Source organism: Nicotiana tabacum, chromosome 4, assembly GCF_000715075.1.
Source record: "Nicotiana tabacum cultivar K326 chromosome 4, ASM71507v2, whole genome shotgun sequence".
In the NCBI taxonomy this organism is placed as follows: Eukaryota; Viridiplantae; Streptophyta; class Magnoliopsida; order Solanales; family Solanaceae; genus Nicotiana; species Nicotiana tabacum.
Window position 1 is genome coordinate 66,174,934 of NC_134083.1, and position 21,843 is coordinate 66,196,776.

Consider the following 21,843-nt stretch of genomic DNA (forward strand, 5'->3'; position numbering starts at 1 on the left):
AGTTAATTTATGCAACTGCCTAAGAAGTCACATATGGATGCTGCAATTAGAGTGATCAAATACTTAAAATCTACACCAGGAATGGGAGTCCTGTTGAAACGAGGTCATGTTGATACATTGACAACATTTTGTGATTCTGACTGGCCAGCGCCCAATGACAAGGAGGTATGTTAGTGGATATGCAGTTAAACTTGGTGAGTCCTTGATTTCATGAAAATCAAAGAAGCAACACACTGAAGCAGAGTATCGCAGCATGGCATCAGCAGTTTCAGAGATAGTGTGGTTGTTGGGGCTGTTCTCAGAGTTGGGAGTGTCTATTCTTAAGCCTGTCACATTGTTCTGTGATAACAAAGCAGCGATGCAAATAGCTGCGAATCCCATATGCCATGAACGGACCAAACACATATAGATAGACTGTCATTTTGTTCGTGAACGTATCAAAGAAGGTCTCTTAACTACTCAGTATGTTTTCACTAAAGATCAACAAGCAGATCTCTTCACTAAGGGATTAACATCTATACAACATCATTTTTTACTAAGCAAGGTGGGAGTGTTCAACATTCTTCACCCTCCAGCTTGAGGGGGAGTATTGGAAGTTAGGAAGTTAGTTAGGTGAAGTAGTTAGTTATTATTGGGACCATATTGTAATTACTAAAAATTGGGGGGTCTCTATTATTATTTTCAATTTTCCTAATTAGCTTGTATATACTGAGTTAGTTGGAGTTGTAAATGTTAGTTGGAAATTTTTCAATTCTCTCTTCTTCTTCTTCTTCTTCTTCTTCTTCTTCTTCTTCTTCTTCTTCTTCTTCTTCTTCTTCTTCTTCTTCACGTTCATAGTGCTCGCCAATGGCTAAGATTTTGACACTTTCCACTGTTCATAGCAGGAATTCTAACTGAAGGCTAAAGAAACACGAACAAATTATGTTTCTAGATGAGACTGGTCAATATTTATATAACTGATTCACGAGAACATCATTAACAATCCTAAAAAAGCTTCTGATAGCAATAAGTGGTACTATATGCCGAATATTATTTAGACATTTAGCATGAGCCAAACTACTTGCTCCGGAAGAAAATGCCAATCGTTCTCCTATGCATAGATTGCAAAAGAATATGTGCATACTACATATTTTAAATACTTCAATGCGGAACAAACCTCTTAAGCATTTTTGAAGATAAATTTTTCAAGCGTGCTTACAAGACCTATAGCATAGAGAAAATGGAGCATAAATTCAATGAAATAAGCAGAAAGGAGTATTTCGTGTCTGCTTCATTTTCAGGGAGCATGCAAAACAAAATATGAGCTAATTAATGATGCACCAGAAATGTACAAATCAAAACGCGACTGCCTTTTGCTCATTATGCCATGAATTAGTGATACTCAGAGCACTAGAGGCTTTCTTCTAGACATATAAAAGGTAGCTAACTTACCACTCATATTAATCAGACACCAGCTACTATATGAAAAAAGGACGAAAAGAGAATATTGTTATTACCATCAACAACACGCATATAACAAAAATTATTGGTTGTGATTTTCCCAGGATGAAGTGAATATGCAGTTATTTCCACTCCATCTTCCTGTTCGAAATAAAGGTCACTCAAATTTTTAGAGTTTAATTGAACGGTATATTGCGCGGACTCTCCAAAATGATGCCACACCCATGTTGGATCCTCCAAAATATATTATTTTTAGAGGATCCGACACGACAACATTTTTGGAGAGTCCGAGAAATAAAAATTGAATGACATGAACCGCTCAGCCAACGCTATAATTGGGCTACAGAAGTCGAGACTACAATCCAAGAATTTCTTGATGTGCAAAAAGGAATACCCAAAACTTCACGACAAGAAATATATGTATTTGTCTCGAGGAACGGAGACACATAATGACTACTCAAGAATTGCCAAGATAAAATCAGAATGAAAAGTAGTATGTAAGATTTAATTTCTGAAAAACACCTCAGAATGACAAGCAGTATGTAAGATTTATTTACTTAAAAACACCTCAAAATGAAAGTAGTGTGCAAGATTTATTTTCTGAAAAATATCTTTAAGCGTCTTGTAAGCTCATTTGCATGCAGTATGTTGGCGAGCTTTGATTGGCTGTATCCACCGATGATGTTGTAGCTCCATATAAATAACAAACAATAGAGACAATGATGTGGGACCTATTTAAATAAAAAAGAAACAAAGAAAAGAAAGAGAAAAATTTTGAAAAGGAGAAGCTAAAGCAAAAGCAATTTGTGGGACCCATTTGAATAAAAATTAAAAAAAAAAGTCAAGTTTGGTGGTTTACATTGCATAATATGTGCGACTGAAGCAATTTAGCAACAAGTCCTTTATAAATCAAGTCATTCATTTTCATCTCAAACATACCAAAAAAATGAGAGAAGCAAAACAGAAGTAGAGTAGTGAGAGTAATCCACATATATTGTGTGTGAGATAAATAGTAAGTGGTAGTAATATTATAGTAAGGTGTTTAAAATAAATAGTTTATTTCATTCAAAGTTGCAATAATCTCTTGACACTACTGAGTTGTAATTTTATTGTGATAATATTGCTCCGCTCGGGTATTATATTTTACCCCGATAAAAGATGTGATATCATTGTTACTCTCTTGTATTATTATTATTTGCCGTGGATAATATTTCTGCACGGGATTATTATTTTTTCCAACAATGTGGTATCAGAGCCATGGCGAATAATGGTTTGTTATCTTTTCAGTACCCCCGTCTCACAAAAGATAATTATGAGAAATATTGTCTACGTATGAAAGTCATTCTTGGCTCCCAGGATGTGTGGAAAATCGTAGATAGAGGGTATGCAAAACCCGATAATGAGGAAGCTCTGCCTCAAAATAAAAAAGATGTCTTGGCAAAGACAAGGAAGAAGGATCAACAAGCCCTCACGCCCATCCACTAATGTTTCGATGATTCCATGTTTGAGAAGGCGGCAGATGCTACCACCTCAAATAAAGCTTGGGAAGTTTTATAAGATTCTCACAAAGTAGTTGACAAGGTGAGGAAGGCAAAACTTCAAACTCTAAGGGCTGGTTTTGAAATTTTAAAAATGAAAGAATCCGAATGCATTTCGGATTATTGTTCAAAAGTGAAGGTTGTTGTGAATCAATTAAGAAGATACGGGGAGGACATAGAAGATGTCTGTGTGGCAGAAAAGATCCTTCGTACTTTAACACCTAAATTTAATTTTGTGGTGTGTGCTATTAAGGAGTCTAAAGATTTAGACTCTATGATGGTGGAGCAATTGGAGGGTTCTTTACAGGCCCACGAAGAAAAGATCAAAGGGAGCCAAGAAGTGCCATTGGAGAAACGTCTTAAAACTCAGGCATCCTTCAAGGATTATGGAGGTGAAAAGAGTTATCGAGGGAATGGACGAAAATAAGGTCGTGGCGGTCATGTAAGAGGAAGAAGTATCGGTAACAACTTCAACAATGAAGTTAAAATCCACCAAACATTCAGATGTCGTGGTCGTGGATAAAGAGGAGGAAGAGGACGTGGCTACTACCAAGAAAATAATGGACAAAGGTATGACAAATCAAAAATTAAATATTATAATCATCATAAATTTGGCCATTACTCTTGGGAATATCGTAGCAATGTTGAAGAAAAAGCTAACCTTGTTGATGACAAGAAAGTATGAGTCAGCGTTGTTGATGGCACTCAAGGGAGAAGATAAGGATGATTGCATCTTATGGTATTTGGACAATGGAGAAAGCAATCATATGTGTGGATACAAAGAGAAGTTTGTGGAGATCAATAAAATGGTGAGAGGTAATGTGTTCTTTGGAAATAACTCAAAGATTCAAATCGAAGTGATAGGTACGATTCTGATCTCCTGTAAAGATGATAGTCACAAGCTAATTCAAAGTGTTTATTATGTGCCAAAATTAAAAAATAATATTTTGAGTTTGGGCCAACTTCTTGAAAAGGAATATGACATCCACAAGAAAATTATGCATCTTTGGCTTAGAGATTCAAGTGAAATTCTAATTGCTAAAGTGCATATGGCTAAGAATAGATTATTCTCTCTGAATCTTAAGACAATTGATGCAAAGTGTTTGAAGGTTAATGTGCAAGATGAATCATGGTGTTGGCACATGCGATTTGGGCACTTAAATTTTGAAGCGCTCAAATCAATGGGAGAAAAGAACATGGTGCATGGGATACCATCAATAAGCCATCCCAATCAATTGTGTGAAGCTTGTCTTCTTGGAAAACATGCAAGGAGGAGTTTTCCAAAGGAGGCCATGTCAAGATCAACCAAGCCGCTTCAGCTTGTTCACACTGATGTGTGTGGACCAATCAATCCACCTTCCTTTGGTAAAAGTAAATACTTTCTACTTTTCATTGATGACTTTAGTAGAAAGACTTGGGTTTATTTCTTGAACCAAAAATCTGAAGCTTTTGCTACTTTTAAAAATTTTAAAGTACTTGTGGAGAAAAAAAGTGGCTATGAAATAAAATCTTTAAGGTCCGATAGAGGAGGCGAATTCACTTCAAAAATATTTAATGACTTTTGTTAGTCTCATGGAATTCGTCGTCCTCTAACGGTACCTTATTCACCTCAACAAATTGGAGTTGCAGAGAGAAAGAAAATGATTCTTAATATGGCTAGATTTATGTTAAAAGCTAAAAGTATGCCCAAGGAATTTTGGGCAGAAGTTGTATCTTGTGCAATTTATTTGAACAACAGGTCTCCAACAAGGAATGTTAGAGATCAAACCCCTCAAGAAGCATGGAGTGGAAGAAATCCAAGTGTCAAGAACTTGAGAATCTTGGTGAGCATAGCATATGCTCATGTGCCATATCAAGGGAAAGCAAATCTTGACGATCGAAGGGTCAAGCCTATGTTTGTTGGCTATGATACGAGTTCAAAAGGCTACAAGTTATACAATCCAAGCAGCAGTAAGGTGATGGTAAGTCGCGATGTTGAATTTGATGAAGAATTTTCATGGAACTGGGAAGCTCAGGAAGAAACTTCATATGATTTTATTCCATACTTTGGTGATGAAGAAGAACCAAAGACCGTGTAACTTGTGCAGTACACAACTCCACATCCTTCTCCAACAAATGTTGCATCTCCCTCTTCTCAAGAAAGTTCAAATGAACAACCGCAAAGGACAAGGAGTATTCAAGAGCCACATGAGGACACAGAAGAAGTTACTAATTTTGATTTTTTATATTGTCTCTTTGCTGATAGTGAACCAATAAACTTTTATGAAGCTATTGAAGAAAATAGGTGGAGACAAACCATGTAGGAGGAGATCAAGTCAATAGAGAAGAACATCACTTGGGAGTTAACAACACTTCACAAGGGTCATCGAGCAATTGGAGTTAAATGGGTATACAAGGCAAAGAAGAATGTTGATGGAGATGTGGAGAGATACAAGGCACGACTTGTGGATAAAGGCTACAAGCAAAGGCAAGGCATTGACTATGAAGAAGTCTATGAACCTGTTGCCCGCATAGAGACGATTCGTTTGCTGATCTCTTTGGCAGAGCAAATGAATTGGAAGATCCATCAACTAGATATCAAATCAGCATTCTTGAATGGCTATCTTGAAGAAGAAGTCTATGTTGAACAACCATTGGGCTTTGTGGTTAAAAACCATAAAAATAAAGTGTTATAGTTGAAGAAAGCTTTATATGGATTAAAACAAGCCCTACGAGCATGGAATAGTTACATCGACAAGTATTTTCAAGATAATGGGTTTACTCGTTGTCTCCATGAATATGCTCTTTACCTTAAAGTTCATACTAATATAAATATCTTACTTGTTTGTCTTTATGTTGATGATCTTATATTCACGGGTAATAACCCAAGTTTGTTTGAAGCTTTTATGAAAAATATGTCTCGTGAGTTCGAGATGACAGACGTAGGGCTCATGTCATACTACTTGGGCCTAGAAGTGAAGAAGATGAAAGATGAAATTTTTATCTCTCAAGAAAGCTACACAAAAGAGATATTGAAAAAATTCAACATGGTCGATTGCAACCCCCTGAACACACCGATGGAGAGTGGGAGTTTGATGAAAGAGAAAAAGTGGATCCCACATTGTTTAAAAATCTTGTGGGAAGTTTGAGGTACTTGACTTGTACGAGGACAGATATACGTTTTGCAGTTGGGGTAGTAAGTCGATTCATGGAAGCTCCTACCTCCACTCACTTGAAGGTCACTAGAAGAATTTTTCGTTACCTAAAAGGTACGATCGACTTTGGGTTATTTTATTCTTCTTATAATGATTTCAACTTTATGGGATTTTGTGATAGTGATTATGCAGGAGATATTGATGATAGAAAAAGCACAATTGCTTTGTATTTTTCTTCTGTTATTTCTTGGAGTTCAAAGAAACAATCCATAGTTACTCTCTCGACTTGTGAAGCTGAATATGTAGGAGCAACATCTTGTACGTGTCATGCTATATGGCTGAAAAGATTATTGAAGGAGCTCAATTTATCACAAATTGAAGCTACGGAGATTTGTATTGACAACAAATTCGCATAGACACTTACCAAGAATCTGATGTATCATGATCGAAGCAAGCATATAGATACAAGATATCACTTCATTAGAGAATGCATTGCCAAGAAGGAAGTCGAGCTCAAATATGTGAAGTCTCATAATCAAGTTGTAGATATTTTCACAAAGCCTCTCAAATTTAAAGATTTTCAGAGATTGAGATCAAATCTTGGAATGGAGAAGAAAAATCAAAATTAAGGAGAAAATTTGTAGGACCTATTTAAATAAAAAAATAAATAAAGAAAAGAAAGAAAGAGAAAAATTTTGAAAAGGAAAAGGAAAAGCAATAGAATTTTGTGGGACCCACTTGAATAAAAATTTAAAAAAAAAGTCAAGTTTGGCGGTTTACATTGCGTATGGGCGGCCGAAGCAATTTAGCAATTTGTAATGCAAATTGCAAAAGTCAATTATGTTTGGCTAAATTAGATGGCGTGGTTTCAGTTATAATCCCGAAACGATTCTTGTATATATTTTACAAAAATGTGAAATCAAAGTAGGCGATAAAGTAGCTGGAAGACACGGAAATAAAGGTATCATTTCCAAAATGTTCGTTTGGTGATATTATTACAAGTATGTCTTCCCTTATAAATAGATTCATTGAGTTTCATCCCAAACACACCAAAAAAAAAAAGAGAGAGAAGCTAAGCAGAAAGCAAAGTAGTGAGAGTAATCCACATATTGTTGTCTGTGAGATAAATAGTGAGTGATAGTAATATTATAGTAAGGTTTTTAAAATAAAGAGTGTTATTTCTTTCAAATTTGTAGTAGTCTCTTGACACTACTAAGTTGTAATATTATAGTGGTAATATTGCTCTGCTCGGATATTGTATTTTACCCTAATAAAAGATTTGGTGTCATTGCTACTCTCTTGTATTATTATTATTATTTGTCGTAGATATTATTTCTGTACGGGATTATTATTTTTCCCAACAAATGATAAGTAAGTTCCCACATGCCAAAGCCATTTGTATCATGTAAACATAGTCATGTTTATGCGGCTTGAAATGAAATAGACAGCAATGAAATCTCAATTTTGAGCAAGAAAAGCTTGTCATCTTGATTAATTTTATAGTAGCGATGAGCAACTATTGATATTGAATGAAAGCAAATAAGATTAGTGATCATTCAAATGATGCGATCGCAAATAAAGGATAATCTAAAATAATTTATATTAAAGCTCAAATACGGAGAGTATAACATCCAGTACTCTCCAGGTCACACCAATACATCTACAACATATTGCAAAACGAATTTCAAGGTGCTGTTAGAAAGTCTAGGACATCAAAATCAATAAGAGAGATGGTACACCAAGAACATGTAACAAATTGTGAGTAATAATCCTGGTATGATGACGACGAAAATTGTAACAACCTCATCGGTCGTTTTGAGCATTTACACTTCGCTCAATAGTTTGAGGGCATGAGTAGACTCGTATGATGTATTATGACTTGTGTGAATCGTCGATTTTGATTTTCAGGTTAATCGAAATCAATTTGGAAGAATGAATTTCATGATTTAAGCTTTAAGTTGGAAGAGTTGACCAAGTTTGACTTTTGTGAATTGATCCCGAAATGGAGTTTTGATGGTTCCGTTAGGTTTGAATGGTGATTTTGGATTCGGGCGAATGCCCAGATTTGCATTTGGATATTCCTAGAAGGATTCGACACTAATTGGTGGAAGTTGGAAATTTAAAGTTTTGAAAGGTTCATAAGTTTGACTGAGAGTTGAATTTGATGAAATCGAGTTCGGATTGTGGTTTCGGGAATTGAAATAGCTTCATTATGTCATTTGGGACTTGTGTGCAAAATTTGGGTTCATTCCGAGTTGATTTGATATGTTTCGGCGCGAGTTTTGAAAGTTGAAAGTTCAAAGCTCACCCAAGTTCGAATTTGGGTGTGATTCGTCGTTTCGATGTTGTTATGTCAGATTTGAGGTCTAGTGTAGGTCTGTGTTATGTTATGGGACTTGTTGGTATATTCGGACGGGTCCCGAGTGGCTCGGGTGTGTTGCGGACGTATTTCAGATCATTTTCCTTCATTTTGGCCTTACTGGTGTGTTCTGGTTTCTAGTGGATGGATTCTTCTTCGCGATTGCGGATTAGTATATGCGATCGCATAGAGGGAAATATGGAGTTGGGTTGTTTCCTATCCGCATTCGCAATTGGTCATCCGCGATCGCGTAGCTTGGTGTTGAAGACTGTACGTGTTTGCATAGTGGATGTCGCGCTCGCGTAGGGCTGAGCTGAGAGCGGGAGTTGGAAGCTTCTTCAATGCATTCGTGTATTATTGGACGCATGCGCGAAGCTTGGTCGCCTGTGTGCTTCGTGTTCGTATGGGTACATTTGCGATCGCATAGTTTAGTGTTGTGAGGCAGTATGGTTTGTTCTTCGCGTTAACGGGCCTTTATTTGCGATCGCATAAGGTATTTTCTGGGCAGTGGAATTTTCTTCTTTGCGATCGCGATGGTATTTCCGCGATCGCGTTTCATTAATTCGCCTTGTGATTATAAAGTACTATATTTCAGGGGTTTCGACCATTTTTTGCATTTTTGGAGCTATGGAACTCGGATTGAGGCGATTCTTCAATCAATTTTCACCATGTGGATTGGAGTAAGTGTTCTCTACTCATTTTCGATTTTATATTATGAATCTATCTTCATTTTCGGTATTTGATTGAGGGTTCCAAAAGAGAAATAGGGGTTTTTGGCTAAAGTTTCATAAAGCGAATTCTTGAGTTTTGAACATCGTGTGGGCGTGTACCGTGTAAATTGTGACTCAGTTATTTCTGTGGTACTGTGTAGTTACCTAATCTTATTTGTATCTATGAAATCTCTACGTGCTAGAGTAATCGAGTTGTGATCCATGTTAGAAACCATGCCTAGGCTATATGCTTATTCTATTGGGACCCACCGAAGTCATTACTGCTGTTGAATTATTTGCTTACATTGCAATTACATACTCAGTCATACGCATTCATTTGCATATCATATCTCAGTCTCTGTCACCATTTATTGATACATCACATCATCATTTTTGGGCTGATTTTCATGACATTGTGAGCCCGAGAGACTGGAGAGATTGATGACTGAGTGAGGCCGAGGGCCTGATGGTGAGGATATTGATGGGATCGAGATGCATGCCGCAACATATATTATTGATTTATGATGGGATCGGGTTGCACGATGCAGCATGTTTTATTGATTTATTCCATGATTGGCTTGTTATAGCGCTTGGGCTGAAGGAGACCCTCCAGAGTTTGTACACACCTCAGTGAGCGCAGGTACCTACTGAGTGCGAGTGCCAAGCGATTTGGAGGACTGAATGAATTGATACTCTGAGAGTATGCATATGGTTTTATCAGTGAGATGCATTGTATTCGACATGCACACTTGACATACAGGCATAGAGATGCATTTTCCTCATATTGTACGACATTGTGTCATTCACGACTTCACATACACATTAGCATGTAGGCATAAAGATGTACTTTCATCATGCCATCTGAAAATGAAACATTTACCTCCTGAAAGTTTTTGGGAAAAATCGCAATTTTACAACTTACTCATATTTTGGTGATTTCGGTAAAAGATTTGGATTTTCACTGACATACTCGAAAAGCATACCTATTTTCCGGAATTGTGAACGAGCTGAGCACTATATCTCTGAGTTATTTCTTTTATCATTTTTATTATGTTGTTATGAACCGTTGTTGGCTATATATGTTGGACTCCGACCTTTGTTCCAGCTCGTCACTACTTTCAACCTAAAGTTAGGTTTGTTACTTATTGAGTACATGGGGTCGATTGTACTCATACTACACTTCTGCACCTTGCGTGCAGATGTTGGATATTGTTGATGTTGATGTGCACGATGGGAGCTGGATTTGAAGATGTACCTGCGTTTCGGTCATAGTTGCCTCTTGATCTTGGTAGCTTTAGAATCTTAATTTATTCATGTATATTTCAAACAGATGATGTACTTTATTTCATTCCAGCTTTATAAATTCTAAATCTTAGAAACTCATTATTTGTACTACCAGTCCTTAGAATTCTTGTATAAAAGTAGTTTTATTATCATTTCTTTCTTGAAAAATCTCATTAATTTGAATAATTATTAATTGGCTTACCTAGCGGGTTGGGTTATGTGCCATCACGACTGGTTGGATTTTGGACCGTGACAGAAATCTGTATTCAATATATTATACACTCAGCATGGAACTGCTGAAGCTATTAGACAGTAATTGTCAAATTTCCGGGATCTCATTAAGCAGGTGATGAATTTAAGTGAAACGGGTTTCACTTGATAACCATCAAGAAAACTTTTTGGAAATTCTGCATCTAATATAGTAAGATTACCTTTTGGGGTCATTAATTTTGTCAAACTGAATTCCCTTGCTATATGCCAATCTATGAAGCCGTGAGGAAACATTCACAATCCTTCTCCTCAAAGAATGGTCCAATTAATCCATGAAAGTGTCACACTTTAAATTAAAGTTATTAAAGCAAAGAGCTGAATGTAGACATAAAAGAAATAGTCATATATATACAAACACCTATTGCATGCCACCAAATGGGCATGTTTCTTCATCCAAAAGAAAGTGAAATGAAGAAAGGAGAGTGGAACATGTTACAATGGCAGTGAGACCAGAGCCGTCGATTCCATGGGTGACTTGGACGAATATGAAAAGCCAGATGGCCCTTTTCTGTTGAAAATCCACATAGTTTTGTTTAGCTTTGCTGATCTGCTTGTTTTTTCTAGAATATGTTTGTGTATAAAGAGATCTTAACTGGAACATGGTGCAAACCGGCAACTTTGCTTGCACGTTGTTTAATGGTACTGACACTAAATTAATAGCTCCGATTGTTTGTGTAGAATCTCCATACATCTACCTATGGATATGCGAACTGGAAAATGGTGCAAAATGCAGCTTTGCTCACATGTTTTTCTTTCTTTCCTTTTCTTTCTCACCACACTGCACTGCACTGCGCACAGCTTCAGTGTTCGGTATTTCGGGAACAATACTGCTCGTCTGCTACCAATGAAGAATGAACAAATAAAAAATCTCCAAGATTCCAAGATAGCAATTTGGGTTAATTTCATTATCATGATATTTGTTACAAGAAGTTACAAAATTATCTTATTAAAGTAATAGAATATTACCCACTATCATTAGTAAAGTTACTAAATTTTAAAAATTCTAACAATAAAGTCACCAAATTATTTTTCATTACGTTAAATTTTACTCGTTCTAAAGTCACTAAACTTCATCCACTTCACTATTCTTTTATGAATTTAGTATTTGTTGGGAAAAAAATAATATCCCGTACATGAATAATATTAACAATAAATAATAACGACACCAAATCTTGTAACGGGGTAAAATACAATACCCGAACGGGGCAATATAATACAACTATAATATTACAACCTGGTAGTGTCACGAGACTACTACAACTTAAATAAATAAAATGTTAGACATGTATTTTCAATATGTTACCTTTAATATTGTTGTAAAAAATATATTTACTAATATAAAGATTTAGGTAATTTAATTCGAAATTCTAAAATATTTTTAGTGTTAAAGAGTAGAAAATCTTGCTTTCTTTCCAAGGATTTTTGTACTTTTCTTTTTCAAAAACTTTAATATTGCCTAAGTTGAAATAAGATCATGAAATACTTTATTGAAAACATTTGGAGACCTAAATCAAAGCTTTACTAGTCTCCTACTTGAGCCACTTGTCCACCCCTGGCATTCTAAATCAAATTTTATAGAGTTTCAATTAAGATAAGATAATAATCAATAAATGTGTTATTTAGTTACCAAATGTGAATGAAGTTGGTTGAACAACACGTTAATGGGGCAGTAATCTATAAATAATTATTGAACATTAATCATCGTGGCTCATCGGAATTGGTGGCTTAAATCTAAAACATATTAAAAGACCCTGAAATTATTTTCATAAAATCCATATAATATTGAGACAAAAAAAGTCTACATGGCTTTGATCTAGTGGTGAGAGAGCAATGTATAATGTGTGGGTTAGGCGCACGTTATATGGTATTGAACTCTCTCCTATACAAAAACTTAGCATTAAGTGAAAATGGTAAAAGAGTTGAGCTTATTATTCATTGTATTTGAAACCTTGCGACACTTGTCTCGGAAATTTCTTAGTTAAAAAAGATGAGACATTAAAGAACTTGCTTTCTGATGTTTAGATCAGTCAAATGTAACAAAAAAGAATAGATAATTTAGAGAATTTGAGTTGAAATTAGGGAGTAAAATAGTGAAAAATATGAAAAAAGAAAGAAAGAAAAATAGAATTGATAAGAAGGTAAATATAGTATTTAATTTAGTGAGGGGAAAGTTTTATCCTATTAACACATTCAATCCTAGCTCTACCAAATCTTTTAAATATATTAAAATTTAAAATATTTTATTAATAATTGTATAAATATAAATTACATATATTATATAATGATATAGTAGTACTTTATATTTTTTGGGCCTTAAATATTTGGGGGCCCAAGGCAATAGCTTCACCTGCCTTACGCTACAGCCGCCCTTGCTTGCATCTATTCAGTTATTGCCATCTTAGCCAAACCTGAATTGTCCTGCAAACCTAGAAGCAGCTTGGTTGTTCAGTGAGAATAATTGGGATTACAAGCGGAGAGTTAGAGAAATTGTGGATTGCATACTGATTATAGAGAAGAGAGATAGTCAGTAGTGGAGGCAGAATTACCGCTAAGGGGATTAAAAATAATATTGTGGATTAAGTTCGTATGATATTTTAGAACTTCTTGGTATGTTTGGTTGAGGTCCCGGTAGCCTCGGGTTAGTTTTGGATGGTTAACGTATCGAAATTTGGACTTAAGGAAAAATCTAAAAAATTTGCCTTCTGGTGTAATCGCACCTGCGGCCATTTTCTCGAAGGTGCGAGCTCGCAGAAGCGATCTGGGAAAGCGCAGAAGTGGGGAGGGGCTGGCAAGGCAGTGTGCGCAGGTGCGGATATTTGGCCGCATCTTCAATGCCGCAAAAGCGGCTTTGTGATCGCAGAAGCAGAACACGGAGGGGCAGACTCCATTGCAGAAGCGGACAGCTTCTTCGCAGAAGTGGACAAAATTCTGCAAAAGCGTGATTAGCCGCAGAAGCGGCAGCTTCGCTGCAGAAGCGGCTTAGTGAACCGCAGAAGCGAAAAGTCTCGGAAGAATGTTAAAAACAAGGGTTATCGATTGTGACTTCATTTCTAACATTTCAAGCACGGTTTGGGAAATTTTTCAGAGGGAATTCACGGAAAAACTTGAGTAAGTCACTTGTGATCATTATTAGTCAATAATATTGGATTATCATTGAGTATTTCGACTAGATTACATGTTTTTGAGGTGCAATTAGAGGATTTGGGCCTAGAAATTTCAAAAGAATATAAGATCTGGAGGTCGAGTTGATGTCGCAATTTGGTAAAATTTATATGGTTAGACTCGTGGTTGAATGGGCTTTTGAATTTTATAACCTTTGTCGGATTTCGGGATGTGGGTCCCACGGACGATTTTTTAGTTAAATTTCGGATTTTGTTGAAAAATTAGTATTTTCATATGGAATTATTTCCTAGAATTTATATTGACTGAATCAAATTAATTATGACTAGATTCGAGGCGTTTGGAGACCGATTCGCGAGGCAAAGGCATAGTAGAGTAAGAAATTACACGGTTCGAGGTAAGCAACAGTTTTAAAGTTGGCTCTGAGGGTATGAAACCCCGGATTCTATGATATGTGATTGGTTTTGAGATGACGCACATGCTAGGTGACGGGCGTGTGGGCGTGAACCGTAGGAATTGTGACTTGATAAATTCTATAGAAGTGTGTGGTTGAATAATCTGTTGATATCCGTACATTTTTCACATATTTAAGAAATCAAACTATAAATCATGTTTAAAATATGTGTTGACACTGTAAGGACATACAGAGATCGTGTATATGTTGAATTATCTGCTAAATTATTCTTTTTTACTCGGTCACAATTTTACTTGCTTATTACATCTTAGTCTCTATTTTTCATTATTGATGCATCATGTCATTGTTGTTTGGGTTGTTTATCATAATTTCTGAGAGCCCGAGAGACTAGAGAGGTTGATGACTGGGTGAGGCCGAGGGCCTGATTGTGAGGATATATATGGGATCGGGATGCACGCCGCAACATGTTTCATTAATTTGTGCCATGACTGGCTTGTTATAGCGCTTGGGCTGAAGGAGCCCTTCCAGAGTCTGTACACACCCCAAGTGAGCGTAGGTACCTACTGAGTGCGAGTGCGAGTGCTAAGTGCCGAGTTCTGAGTGATTGAGAGAAATGAGTGACTGCGAGGAAAGGGTGATTGTGAGGTTGGAGTGAATGGGAGGTCTGAGTGATTGTTGGTCTGAGAGGATGCATTGATTCCATATTTTTGCATTTCAGCTGTCATATATCACTGTTTGGGAATTTCTGAGAGATATTATCTTTGGTTTTCATTTGGACTTGATATGAGATTATTGTTTGGGTCTTAAATGTTGAGCTTGAAAGCATGCTTACCTTCTTATGTTGGAAATTACTGTAATTGGACTTAGCTGTAAAGCTCGTCACTACTTTCAGTTCTTTATTTAGTATTGTTACTTGCTGAGTTGGTTGTACTCATACTACACCTTTTACCTCGTGTGCAGATCCAGGTACTTCTGGACATCACGGTTGCTAGTTTTTCGGAGCTTTATCTATTGGAGACTATCGAGGTAGTTTCATGACATTCGCAAACCTTGACTCTCTTTCCTTTCAGTTTTTATAATGTTCCATATTTTCAGACAGTGTTTTTATCAGTCGGACTTTATTATCATTTTGATACTCATTACTCAATGACACCAGATTTTGGGAGTGTATTTATATCAGTATGTGTGGGGTTTTCAATTAAAATTAAATATTATATTTTCAAGCTTAAAAGAAATTATGGTTGATTGAGGTTGCTGGCCTGCCTAGTATTATGCTAGGCGCCATCACGACCGGTATGATTTTGGGTTATGACAAGTTGGTATTAGAGCCTAGGTTACATAGGTCTCACGAATCATGAGCAGGTTTAGTAGAGTCTTGCGGATCGGTACGGAGACGTCTGTACTTATCTTCGATAGGCTGCCGAACCCTTAGAAAAATTTTACTTTCTTGTATTCTGTCATGCGAATTTGTTAATTTCGGAAACTAAATTTTTGTTATTCTATTCTTTCACAGATGGTGACGACACGTACTACCGGATCGGTAGGTCAGCCAACAGTGCCACCAGTTAGGGCCGCGAGAGGTCGGGGCCGTGGTAGAGGTCGGGGCCGAGGTAGAGGTCGAGGTGTAGCTCGTACAGGAGTTGGAGCAGCACCTGTAACATCACTAGTTGCTCCAATTCAGGAACAAATTCTAGATATAGTTGAGCTGGCGGGACCAGCTCAGGCACCAGTTGTGCCTATATTGATTCGAGGCCTTCAGGAGGCTCTAGCATAGATATTGACAGTTTGCACTGGCCTTGTTCATGTGGTTTCGGCTCAGGCTGCACCGGCCACTTCTCAGGTCGGGGGAGGTACTCATACCCCTATTGCCCGTACTCCAGAGCAGGTAGTGCAGGGACTTCAGATACCGGGGGCACTACTAGCCCAGCCGGCTGCAGCTGCTCAGGTCCCGGTAGTCCCTGTTATGGCAGATGACCAGCGGATGCTTCAGACAACGGGTATTCTGGAGACCAGTGGGGTCTCGTTCACTACTTTTTAGTTTTTTGGGTTGCCTTCAGATGGTGGGAGGCTTATGAGAAACGCAGGCCAATCGGTGCAGTACCACTTATATGGCAGGAGTTCTCTAGTCTCTTTTTTGAAGTTCGTGTCACAGTCTCGCAGGGAGGAGCTGCGCAGACAGTTTGAGCAGCTTCAGCAAAATGGAATGTCTGTGACCCAGTACATGATAAGGATTTATGAGTTGGCTCGTCAAGCAGTTTGGTTAGTTCCCACTGATAGGGAGAGGATTAGGAGGTTCACATACTAGCTGCGGTTACTTATGACTTGGGAATGGGTATCTGGTGCTACTTTTGACGAGGTGGTTGACATTGCTCGGCGATAGAGATGGTCCATAGTTAGGATCAAGGAGAGAGGGAGGCCAAGAGGCCTCGTGGATCGAGTGGTTATAGCGGAGTTCCTTTAGGGGGTCAGTATTACCACGACACGGGTCATTCTTTCTGACATGATCAGATGGGTCGTCCAGTTCACCATGGTGCATTATCCAGCCATAGTTCATACAGTTCTCATCAGGGTCAGTCATCTCTCAGTGCCCTTCCAGCCCAGAGTTCATCCTGTGCTCCTTCAGTTCAGGGTTCATTTGCATCGGGTGCTTCTAGCGGTTATTTTGGTTCTCGGGGCCCGATTCAGTCCTCACCACCACCAATACAGTGGAGTCGCTTTGAGTGCGGGGAGTTTGGGCATATGTGGAGGCAGTGTCCTCATCGCCCGAGAGGTCCAGCACAGCAGTTGAATCATACTACGACTTCAACACCAGTTACTTCGTCACCTGCCCAGCCAGCTCGAGGTGGGATTCAATCAGCTAAGGGTCGCCCAAGAGGGGGAGGCCGATCAGGTGGCGGTCAGGACCGATTATATGTTTTTCCTGCCAGGCCAAATGTTGTTGCTTCAGATGCAGGGATCACATGTATTGTCTCAGTGTGCCACAGGAATCTTCTATATTATTTGACCCTGGTTCCACTTATTCATATGTATCATCGTATTTTGCTCATTATATGGATATTCCCCGTGAGTCCTTAGTTTCACCTGTTTGTGTATCTACTCCGGTGGGCGATACTATTATTGTGGACCGTGTGTATTGGTCATGAGTGGTAATTATTGGGGGACTGAAGACTAGAGTTGATCTCTTATTGCTCCTAGTGTGTCGCCTTGGGGTACACCGATTCTGTTTGTGAAAAAAAAAAGATGGTACTATGCGGATGTGCATCGATTACAGGCAACTGAACAAAGTTACAATCAAGAATAAGTATCATTTGCCGCATATTGATGATTTATTTGACCAGCTTCAGGGAGCAAGGGTATTCTCCAAAATTAATTTGAGATCCGGGTATCACTAGCTGAAAATTCGGGGTTTGGATATTCTAAAGATGGCATTAAGGACCTGTTATAGTCACTATGAATTTCTCGTGATGTCTTTTGGGTTTACCAACGCCCCAGCAACATTTATGCACTTGATGAATAGCATATTCCAACCGTATCTTAATTCATTTATCGTGGTATTTATTGATAATATCCTAGTGTACTCATGTATCCAGAAGGAGCATACACAACACTTGGGTATTGTATTACAGAGGCTGAGAGATGAGAGACTTTATGCTAAATTCTCTATGTGTGTGTTCTGGTTTAGTTCAGTGGCATTCTTGGGATACATAGTGTCCAGTGAAGGAATTAAGGTGAATCCGAAGAAGATAGAGGCAATTCAGAGTTGGCCCAGGCCATCTTCAGTTACTGAGATTCAGAGTTTTCTCGGTTTGGTCGGTTATTTGCTTCGTGGAGGGTTTCTCGTCTATTGCGGCACCTATGACTAAATTAACCCAGAAAGGTGCTCCGTTCAGGTGGTTGGATGAGTGTGAAGAGAGCTTTTAGAAGCTCAAGACAACTTTGACTAAAACACCAATATTGGTGTTGCCTACAAGTTCAAGGTCTTATACTGTGTATTGTGATGTGCCGCGTATTGGTCTCGATGCAAGACGGTAGGGTAATTTTCTATGCGTCTAGACAATTAAAGGTACATGAAAAAAATTACTGTAATTGGATATGAGATTAATGTTTGGGTCTTAAATAGTGAGCTTGAAAGCATGCCTACCTTCTTATGTTGGAAATTACTGTAATTGGATTTAGTTGTGAAGCTCGTCACCACTTTCACTTCTTTATTTAGTATTATTACTTGCTGAGTTGGTTATGCTCATACTACACCCTTCACCTCGTGCGCAAATTTAGGTACTTTTGGACACGGCGGTTGCTAATTTTTTGGAGCTTTATCTGTTGGAGACTATCGAGGTAGTTGCTTGACGTCCGCAGACCTTGACTCTCTTTTCTTTCAGTTTTTATATTGTTCTATATTTTCAGACAATGCTTTTATCAGGCGGACTTTGTTTTCATTTAGATGCTCATATACTGAATGACATCAGATTTTGGGAGTGTATTTATATCAGTATGTGTAGGGTTTTCTATTAAAATTAAATATTATATTTTCAAGCTTAAAAAAATTTGTGGTTTATTAAGGTTGTCGTCTTGCCTAGTATTAAGATAGGTGTCATCACGACAGGTGTGATTTTGGGTCGTGATAATATTTTGCTTTAGTCTTAATCGATAAATGTTTTTTTTTATATTGATTAGTTATAGGAGGCTCAATAAGTTGGGAATAATTAAAATATCATATTTTGTATTTTAAGAATTTATGAAATAGTAGTTGGTAAAAAATCACTTTAAATTTTTATCCTATATCTAGAAGGAATATGGTGTGTGGCATAGTGTTTGAAGATTTGAATGAGGGTAAAAGTATGTTGTATTTTTTATTTGTTATAGGCATTTATTGTGCTTGATTGTTTTGTTGTCGTTATATTTTATTATTTGGTGGTGTATATATATGTTTGATTAAAATATAGATAATCAATTTTATAAGAAATTTGCAACAATTACAATAGGATAAAGTCTATAATATGCGAGAAAAATTTGATTGAACCTAGGATGTCAAATTCAACGCATATTTTATTTTCAATGTGTTTATTATACATATATTGTGTTATATACTCGAGCATGTTTACGTGTGTATAATAATAAAATATTAAAATATTGATCGGTTTTGTTAATCTTTAAAGTATATTTAATGTTGGTTAAAGTTGTAACTAGCACTAAAACTCAAATTACCATAGGATATGTTAATAAAAAACATAGGATTTGTAAATCATTAAGAGTTCTCATCCTAAATAATAGGCTATCAAGTATTTCCAAACCAACTGCAATTAGTTGCAAAGTTGTCCATGTAAGACTTGCTTAAGTATTGCTATTGCTAACACGGGACAAACTTGCACGTTCATATTAAATTGTTCACCTTTATAAATCCAGAAGATACTCAATTATTTTGAATTCAACTATTGCGTTAATATGATAAATCAATATTATATCTTCTTTAACGTACATTATTGTTTTACATAATTTCTTCTTCTTCTACACAAATTTAATTGTTTGACTCAGTATACACGTGTAACACACGTACTCTAAGGCTAATATAGAAAAGGACGAAAAGAGAATCTTGCTATTACCATCAACAATACGCATATGACGAAAAATGTTGGTTGTGATTTCTCCAAGATTTTGATACGCATATGACGAAAAATGTTGGTTGTGATTTCTCCAAGATGAAGTGAATTTGCAGTTATCTCAACTCCATCTTCCTGTTCGAAATAAAGATCACTTAAAATTTTAGAGTTTAATTGAATGGCATGGACCCCTCACCCAAAGTTATGATTGCAACGACCCGACTTGTTGTTTTAAGAATTAACGCCTCGTTGAGCGACTTAAGGTCTCCAAAAATTTTGTAATAAGTATTATGAGGGTGTTATCGAGGTTGATTTTTCGGAAGATTCAGAATTAATTAAAAGAAACAATCCTTAATTAGAATCTTAAATGGAAAGAGTTGACCGGAGAGTTGATTTTTGAGCAAACAACTCCGAAATGGAATTTTGATGATGTCAATAGCTCCGTATGGTAATGTTTAGACTTAGGAGCGTGTCCGAAAAATTATTTGGACGTTCGTAGTGGAATTAGGCTTGAAATGCCGAAAGTTGAATTTTTGGAAAGTTTGATCGGGAGTTGACTTTTTGATATCGAGGTCGGAATCCGGTTCTGAAAATCGTAATAGGTCTGTTATATCGTTTATGACTTGTGTGCAAAATTTAAAGTTATTCCGAATTGATTTAATGTGTTCCGGCACAAGATATAGAATTTGAAAATTCAAACTTCATAGATTTTGATTTGAGGTGCGATTCGTCGTTTTGATATTGTTTGATGTGGTTTGAAGTCTCGACTAAGTTTGTATTGTATTTTTTGATATGTTGGTATAATTGGTTAAGGTCCCGAGGGCCTCGGATGGATTTCGGAAGGTAAATAGAATAGATTTCGGACAAAGAGGGTTGCTGGAAATTTCTGTTGTAGAGCTGTTCGCCAGAAATTTCTGGTGCGTAGAGCCAATTTTGGATGCTTGTATATTTTAATCTATAAAAAATCAGAAAATATTTAAAACGTCAAAGTTGTAGCCCTTTGATTATATTTTCCAGAAATTTAAACCATTCAGCATTTGGAAATTTATACAAAAGATTATCATGGATTGAATGAAGGCTAGTAGAGCAGTTTCGTCAGAAATTTGGCCAGTTATGATACGTGGAGCCGACTTTGGAAGCTTATATCTCGCAATTCATATAGAATCGGAAAATTATCAAAACATGAAAGTTGTAGTATTTTGATTTTAGTTTTCAGAAAGTTTAACCACTCATAATTTGGGTATTTTTTCATAAAGTTATGATCGATTGAATGAAGGCTGGCGTAAACAAGTTCTGGTGTAGAATTTTAGTGACGGAAAATAGACTTTTAGTGATGGATGGGCAGAAACTTAAGGACCAAAAATGGTCATTTCCTTCATTTCGTTTTGAATTTTTGGAGCACGGTTCTTGAGTGGTTTTTGGGCGATTTTCACGAAAAAACATTGGGGTAAGTGTTCCTTATCCTATAATTGATTATATTTCATGATTTCATACTCATTTATATCATGAATCCGTGAATTTATGTAAGAAAAATTAATTTTTTTGCAAAATCTTCTAAAAACGAAAATTTAAGATTTGGAGGTCGAGTTATTATCGGAATTTGATAAAATCGGTATGGTTGAACTCGTATCGAAATGGGTGTTTGGATTTCGTGAAAATTATATCGGGTTCAGAGAGACGGGGCCCCCGTTGACTTTTGTTGACTTTTTCAGAATAAATTTTAAAGTCAATATTTTATTATCCGGAATTATTTTCGATAAATTTTAATAAAGTTATACAATTAATTTGGATAGATTTGAGATGTCCGGAGGTCAATTAAAGCAAGAAGGCTATTTTGGAATATCGGCCTAACTTCAAAAAGGTAAGTGTCTTGCTTAACCTCGAGTGAGGGAATTACCCCTTAGGCATGAAGTCTTATGTGCCATTTGTGAAATGTGAAAAGCCGTGTACGCGAGGTGACGAGTACGTACTCAGGC

The 21,843-nt window shown here is 37.0% G+C and overlaps 1 pseudogene; it reads right to left on the bottom strand.

The window, feature by feature from the left end:
- The window catches only part of LOC107764547 (short-chain dehydrogenase TIC 32, chloroplastic-like), a 58,335-nt pseudogene that overhangs the window by 4,639 nt on the left and 31,853 nt on the right, over nucleotides 1–21,843 (bottom strand).